Raw genomic sequence first — 8,523 nt, forward strand, 5'->3', positions numbered from 1 at the left:
TCATACATAACATTACCTTAATCATATACACCATATCTGACATTACAGAACATAAGGAATTTGTTTTTCTCTATGTGGACACCTCACAGACCAAAAAAATCCCACTATTTATGAAGCCATATATTAATTATAGCTACTTTTGCATATATAACAAAAACCATTTATTGATTAAAGATTCAGAGTTCCTTGAATTTAAACTTACTCCAGTATACATGATTATTTACAAAGGTGAGTATTAAACATTGGGGTGGCTGCACTGAGTAACAGTCCTTCCATGAAGAAAGGATGAGTGATTTCCAAGGAGCATTTTCCACTAGTTTCTCCCGTGACCTACACAGCAACAAACACGCAGCACAGGGCCTCAGCCAGAGGGCTAGGAAGCGCCAGCTGGGGCAGCAGGGGCCCCTGCCGCGTCCTCCAGCAGTCCCAGCGAGGTAGAGAGAGCTGCCTCGTGTATGCTCAGGCCACAGCTTCTGGCCGATCTGTTACCATCGAAGCCCAATCCCAAACAAACAGAAACACATTTTAACATATGACAGCTACCTCTCTAGAAGTTATTAAATGCTGCTCCTAACACATCAGACTGGGTAACAGTCTAAGGGAAGCATCAGTATTTTAACAGTATTTTAAACAGTGTTACAACGCTGTTTGGGCCCTTAGATTCCCGTATTTATCCTGTCAGCTCCCACTGAACTAAGTGCCTCATACACACCACGTTGCAGGAGGGCTGCCCCACAGAGCTTTCTAGGCTGTGATTTTCACAGGAACAGATTGTTAAGTCTTTTCTGCCAAGGAGAGACTGGTGGGTTCAAACTGACAACCTTTTGGTTAGCAGCTGGATACTGAAATTACTGCACTACCAGGTGCGATTTTATCTTACAGGCACACTGTTCTAAGTTCTTCTGAACACAGCCAACGGTAGATCACCGTGACAGGCGGAATACCACCCAGCAGCTCCTCTAACCGCCCAGTGAGGCAGTGCGCCCAACCAGCCACTGGGGGGCGAGAGCCTACTGACCGCGTGTTCCTGTGTCCTGATCCCTGAATTCAGCACAGGCTGCAAAGGGCTGGCAGAAATCCTGGGAAGTAATCCTGGGATGCTTTCTTCCCACCAAGATGCAGGCTCCTGTGACCCACCAGAAGAGGGAGCCCACTACCACTAACATTTTGCTTAAAATGGCTAGCAAGAAAACCAGCTTTATTTCACATGGATTTCTGAAAGCCATCAAAGTTGAGTGCAGAGAAGGAATAAAGCTACAAACGTGCACTGTTAACGGAGTCCTCGGGTTTCCTTAACCCCATCAGCCAAGGACACCAGGTCTGCTGTAAGGCCAGGCTGGGAGGGCATGAGCTCAGCCTGGACGAGGACTGTCACTGCCCTCAGTAGGAGGCAGTCCTACTCCAGGGCCCGAGGCTGGGCCAGAGACAGGACAGGTGTGAGGCCACTGGTGCTCGGGCCGCCAAGCCATGCCCTCAGGAGGAATGCAGTTCTGCCAGCCAGCCAGCCTCACTCTGCAGAATGCTTCTCTAAGTCTATTCTCAGTCTACTTTGCTGTGTAGTTAAAGAATGCCTCTTAGAGACGCTATATACCTGCGCTTGTGAAAAAAACCTAGTCTGACAATTGAGGTGTTCAGTACATTTTAACCGGGCTGTTTTCATATTTTGAAAAGTCACCGAAGCGGACTGTAGAGAAGGGACAGAGCTAAAGCGCGCCTTTTACCCGTGACGTCTGATGGTGTGGAGGCGGTGTGACCTGTGGCTGAGTATTTTTACTATTGTCTCTTGTGTTTCTCTTTTCTTGTCTTCCTTTAGGTTACTCAAACTCTGTTTCGTATCCCACCTTATTCGCTTGTCCAGAGGCCCTGGTGGTTGTATACTGGGTTTAAATATTGGGCCAGTAACTGAAAGGTTGGTGGTCTGAAACTCACCCTCTGAAAAGACCTGGCCATCAGCTCCCTCTACAGCCTCGGAGACCGGAGGGGCGACTCCGCTCGGTCCTACAGGATAGCCGGGGGTCAGGATCGCCCCACAGTTCTTCTGTGCTCCCTCTCTGCCTTCATTTTAAATGGTTACTCTAGAGAAGAAGGTACACACTTCCCCTTAAAAGTTTGCTCCACTCAGAGCTCTTAGCAAGTGGTGTAACACTTCAGCATGGCAAGCACGGAACAATTCTGTCCCCATCCTTTGTCCTGCCGTTGCTGCTTCTGCTAAACATGGCAGAAATCTCCTATCATGGTAGAGTCTTCCCTTTAAATAGGCATGCATCTTTAGAATACATAAGGATAAAAAGGGAGAAGGATACAGTCTCTCATACATCCCCGCACCTCTTCCATTTCTGGGGTTCCATGTGACTTCATTTAGCTACAATCTGCCATCTGGTGTGATTTTACTTCAGCCTGAAAAACTACCTTTAGCATTTCTTACGGTGCAGAATGTTGGGACGACTTCAGATTCTGCCTGTCTGAAATGTCCTCATCTCGCCTTTGGTTCCGAAGGACTAGGTCAGCAGACATGACGCCTGGGCCGACCTCCTGACACCACCAGGCATTTAACTGTGGTGGGTCTACATGCTGTGTTCGAACCTCGCGTAGGGATCTGAGAGATTCTTAAACCTAAATAGACATGCTCTCATCAATTTAAGCAAATGTTAGTTGTTCTTTCTAGCCTACGATCTGGAAACTACATTTCTTTTTTATTAGTTTTTTTGTGTGTACCATCAAATCGGATCTGACTGGTACAGGAGGAGATTGCCCCTCCTTCTCCAGCAGAGCATCTGGTAGATTTGAACTGCGCACCTCTGGGATTGCAGTGCAGCTTCTTGCCACCAGGCCACCAGAGCTTCCTTTGGAAACTCCATTTCTATCTAAGCTGGGCCTTTTGCTGACCTGAAAGACTGATGCTTTCTTAATTTTCCTTCAGTCTTTTTCCTCCCTGTTATTCAGATTGAGTATTGTCTATCATTCCATCTTCCCTCACAGATTTTTCCTCTGGCATCTTCAACCTCTGTTAAGTCCACTCTATCCAGTCTGCTTTTCAGCTCGCGCACTCTCTCTCTTCTCCTCTCCTCTCTTCTCTCTCACTCTCTCTCTTGCATGCTCGCACGCGCTCTCTCTCGTGCACACATGCGCACACCCAGTTTGCTGAAGTTCTCCATCTGTTCATTCATCGTCGGTGCATTTCTCTTTAAGTTCCTGAGCATATTTATAGCCCTTATTTGCTCTTGGCAACAACTGTGCCAGCCTGTGGTTTCTTCCCATTGGCTGGCTGGCTTTTAAAGCACGGTGACGTTTTTCTGTTCCCTTGTGTCTTGTGGTCTCCGAGGACACACTGAGTGTTAAGAACAGTTCACTTCTGCTGGCTCTTCTGAGGGATTTTCATTCCAGCTGGCATTTAATGTGCATGGACTCAAACGTCAAAGCCCTTCTCCCCGGGATGGGCAGCTGGTGCCTTCTCTGCTTAGCTCTTCAGCTTTTACCTTTTGAGGTGACTTCTGAACCCCTATGTCCACAGGAAAGCTGGCTGGGCACCTGGACAGAGGTCACTCACAGGTTTTGTGGCTTCTACTCCTTCGAGCTCCCTCTCATCTTGTCTAGCTTCCTAACAGCTCATACTGGTGACACGGCCTGACTTCCCGCTGTTCTGACCTATTCCAGACTGAAGTAATCCTTTGGCAAAAAGCCACCAGTGTGTAAAACCCACCGTTTAAGAATCTCGCCTTCCAAGGCAACACTCGCCTCAGCACCTGCAACTGTCTTGGGTGGCTCTCTAGAACTTCAAAGTATCTTCTGTGGACTTTGTAATAACTGTCTGTGGGAGGGTTAGTCTGATCAAGCCACTCAGGAGCCTTTACTAGAAAGCTGGAGTACTCGAAAATCACAAATGATAACACAAAGATTTGAGTGAGGAGTACAGGGTGAGTTCTGCAGGTATTAGATACACCAAGTTACTAGTCTTGACTGGGTGCTGGAACACCCTAAATATTTTTTCCATTAAAGAGAACAAAAAAAAAAATAAAAGAAACAAATGTCAACACAGATACTTATAAGTGAGCCTTGGTGGCATAATGCTAACCCAAAGGTAAGCAGTTCGAATCCACCAGATGCTCCTCTAGAGATAGATGGACAACCTTTTCCTACAAAGATTTACTGCCTCAGAAATGCAAGGGTGTGTCAGTATGAGATGTAACTGACTCGACAGTAGTGATTCTGGTGAGCTTTTACTACAAGAAAAGTTCTGCAGTTATTATAACATCTAAGAGGCATCCTGCCCATCAGGATCTTATCTCGGCTGTGGCCATGGCCCCATAGGTGTGAGCATGCCTACACTTATCTAACCGCTCACCTTAAATAGTCCAATTGACTGCATGCCAATTATAACTCAACAAAGCAGATTTTCAAAGGGCAGTAAAAAGAAACTGAGCTGAGTAAACAATTCTTAGCCAGTCAGGTGAGAGCTTCCTTTAGAGTGATCACTGATTACCTCCTCTGCCCATGGAACCTGCTCTGACATCTGAAGGCTGGCTGTGAAGTTCTACCAGTTTTCAGACATGCAGACTTTGACTCCTTCTGAAGCTTGTGGAGCAGCGGGGCTTGGGGTGTGTGTCTAATAGAGAGAGTGGCGGCAGCCCGCTGTCCTCCCTGACGCCCTCCCTGCTCTCTCTGATGGCTCTGTCCTCCTCAGGCTGCCTGTCTTCCTCAAGAACCAACGTCTACGTCCACCTGCCTGGAGTGCATCTTCGGTAACACACCGCCACCCTTCAAAGTCCCAGAACACACTTGTAGACATAAGGAGAAAGTGCACGTTTTAGGATTTTCTTTCGTTCCTATTAGGCAGTGGTAGAGAATCTATTATCCCCCCTTCTTGGGATTTAATAGCAAAATTAAATAATTACTTTAGACATAGAGCAACAGAAGTAAACAAAGACATACACAATATCTGAAAATCTATTAAGATGCCATCCCAGAAAGAGCTCTCAAATCACGTAAGAATTTTCTTCCAGGGAGCTCTGGTGGCCTAGTGGCAAGAGGCTGCACTGCAATCCCAGAGGTATACGGTTCAAATCCACCAGATGCTCTGCTGGAGAAGGATGGGCCATCTCCTCTTGCACCAGTCAGATCCAATTTGATGGTACATGCACAAAATAATAAAATAAAATTAAAAAAAAAATAATTTCCTTCCATGTTATTATGAGAGGTTCCTAACTTCCCGGGTTACTTCTGAAAATGAATGGTTGGCCTGGTTAACAGGTACAGTACCACTCAGTCCTGCTGTGTGATAAGAGAGGAATGTACGGACTAAGTATCTATGCAACTGACAATCAGAGGATGAGGACCTAATTCAGTTCGATAACTAACAAGCTGTCAAAGCTTTCACAAACCACTTAACCTCTCGGATTTCATTCCCTTATCCGATACAGGAACTGGATAATCTTAAACTGTAACGTTTTATTAACTTTGTAGACAGGCAAGTAAATGCCATCCTTTAGAGAACACGTCGTGCCAAGCAACTGACCACTGAGCAGACCTTTAAGCTGCTGCCTCTAAGAATGACTGGCACATTCAAAATGCTGTTCTGTTCTGATAACACACAGACGAACATTCCCAAAGAACCTGGCTTATTTGATCAGACAGCTGTAACCAAGGCAAGTCCAGGTTGATGCTTTCTAGATATGGAGTGTGGATGACAGAGCAGAGGCCTGACGGCCCGGGCAGGCCGTGTCCACTCTCCTCGCTCTGGGAGCGACGTGCAGGCACGCGGCCACACGCTCCTGGCTGCTCGTGGCTTCACGCTTCCCACCTGCACTGCCCCCGCGCTTTCTTCACTGGTTCATCCTGGAGAATCCCAAGGACCCCAGCTTTCTACCTCATACCTGTGGACACCATCACCTGTACTGCCACTAATGACACATCAGACTGAGCTAGTTACAAAACATAAACTTCTAATCAGATCTGTTGTTGTTGTTATGTGCCGTCGAGTCGTTTCCGACTCATAGCGACCCTATGCACAACAGCCCTAAACCCTGCTCTATCCTGCGCCAACCGCACCGCCTCTGACACACCCACCCAGATTACCCCAGTCACCGAATCAATCCATCTCATAGAGGGTCTTCCCCTCCTGCGCTGTCCCTTCACCCTCCCAAGCATGAGGGCCCTCTCCAAGGACCCGTCCCTCCTGGCAACATGTCCAAAGTATAAGTATGTCAGACGAAGCCCCAGAATCCTTGCCTCCAAGGAGTAGCTTGGTTTAATCCTCTCCAAGATGAATCTGTTTTCCTGGCAGTCCATGGTACATTCAGTACCCTTCTCCAGCACCACAGCTCAAAAGCATCCACTCTCCTTCTGTCCTCCCTAGTCATTGTCCAACTCTCTGATGCATAACAAGCGATTGCAAATACCATGGCCTGTATCAGGCGCACCTTAGTCTCCAGAGAGACACTGTTGCTCCTGAGTACCTTAGAGAGGTCCCTAACAGCAGACTTTCCCATCGCGATACGTTTTTTGATTTCCTGACTGCTGGTGCCAAGAGTGTTGACTGTGGAGCCGAGCAAACTGAAGCTGTGAACACTCTCAATCTCTTCGTCATCCATCCTGACGCTGCCAATTGGTCCAGTGGCGAGAATCTTTGTCTTCTTGACATTGAGCCTCAGTCCATACTGAAGGCTGCAGTCCTTGACCCTTCGCAGCAAGTGCATGAGGTCCTCCTCAGTTTCAGCAAGCAGGGTTGTGTCATCTGCATAACGGAGATTGTTAATAGACCTTCCACCTATCCTGATGCCACAATTCTCCTCATAGAGCCCAGCCTCTCGGATAATCTGCTCTGCATACATGTTGAAAAGGTATGGAGATAGGATGCATCCCTGGCGTACACCCTTCCCAATTTTGAACCATGCAGTGTTACCCTGCTCTGTTCTGACTACTGCCTCTTGGTCCAAGTATAGGTTTCGTATTAGCACAATTAAATGTTCTGGGATTCCCATTCTTCTCAGAGTCAGCCACAGTTTGTTATGATCCACACAGTCAAATGCCTTTGCATAATCAATGAAACACAGATAGACATTCTTCTGGTATTCTCTGCTTTCAGCCAAGATCCATCTAACATCAGCAACAATATCCCTAGTACCACGACCCCTTCTAAACCCAGCCTGGACTTCCGGCAGTTCTCTGCTGATGTGCTGTTCTAATCGTTTTTGGATGATCTTCAGTAGAATCTTGCTTGCATGTGAAATCAATGACACTGTTCTATAGTTTCCACACTCAGTTGGGTCACCTTTCTTTGGAATGGGAACAAATATAGATCTCTTCCAGTCAGTTGGCCAAGTGGTTGTTCTCCAGATTTCTTGGCACAACTTGGTGAGCACGTCCAGGGCAACATCTGTTATGTGAAATACTTCAATTGGTATACCATCTATTCCTGGGGCCTTATTTTTTGCTATTTCCTTCAAAGCAGCTTGAACTTCTTCCTTCATCACCGTAGGCTCTTGCTCATATGTTATTTCTTTAAATTCCTCTGTATCTGCCAATTCCTTTCTATATAATGACTCAGTATATTCCTTCCATCTTCTTTTACTACTTCCTGGATCATTTAATATTCTGCCCAAAGCATCCTTGATTACAGCAACTCTAGGTTTGAATCTGTTCTTCAGTTCCTTGAGCTTAAGAAATGATCTACATCTAGACAAATCCTTGAAATGGAGATTAAGTTTAAGTTCGATAGTTAGAGCCAGATTTAAGTTTTTTAAAATATGCCACATAATTAATGTTATCATGCAGAATGAACCGGACTGGTATTTTCTAGAAGAAAACAGGGTCTCTGTGTTGGGGTCAATTCCAAAGTCACCAGATTTTTCCCTTTTCAAAGGGAGCAGAGAGATTCATGTATATACGCTATGCTACAGAGTGAGATCTTGAGAAACAGTTAAAATAAACTCCCATTTAGAGAGGTTAAGTTTCAGTTAATGAGAAAATTGAGCCAAGTCTAATACTGAATAATGGAGGCCTCGACTCACTAATGCAACTTGCGAACAGTGTGCCAATGCCGCAGAGCGAAGGAATGACTAACTGATTTGATCTAGTTTGAGCTAATGATGAAAACCAAAGCAATTCAAGCTTGTTTCTACTATGTTAATTGGTTCACAAATCGCACAATCTAATTCATTATTCTAGTCTCTCCTCAGAGGAGTCAAGTCTCGGTGACAGTCGATCTGCTCAGGCCTCGGCCCTGAGGACAGCACGCTCTCCATTCTCAGCCATCTCGGTCAGCCAGGGGCCAGGGTGTGGCTGTGGAGTGTGGACCCTCGTGTAGGATATAACTGGGCTCTGCCACGTCCTGGATCTGTGTCCTGGGCTGTTGTTGTTTTGAAGTGGTGGGTCCTTGACCAAAGCCTGCTGGGTACTGTTCCTGAAGGCTGTGGGTGCGGATTGTGGACGCAGCAGCCCAGCACTCACCAGCTACATGGCCTTGAGGGAGTTGGGCCTACCGCCACAGCTCCAGGTTCCTGCCCTGCACACTGGAAATGATGGTAA

The sequence above is a fragment of the Elephantulus edwardii genome, unplaced genomic scaffold (genome assembly GCF_000299155.1).
Source record: "Elephantulus edwardii isolate Elephantulus edwardi_28Jun2011 unplaced genomic scaffold, EleEdw1.0 scaffold00048, whole genome shotgun sequence".
In the NCBI taxonomy this organism is placed as follows: domain Eukaryota; kingdom Metazoa; phylum Chordata; class Mammalia; order Macroscelidea; family Macroscelididae; genus Elephantulus; species Elephantulus edwardii.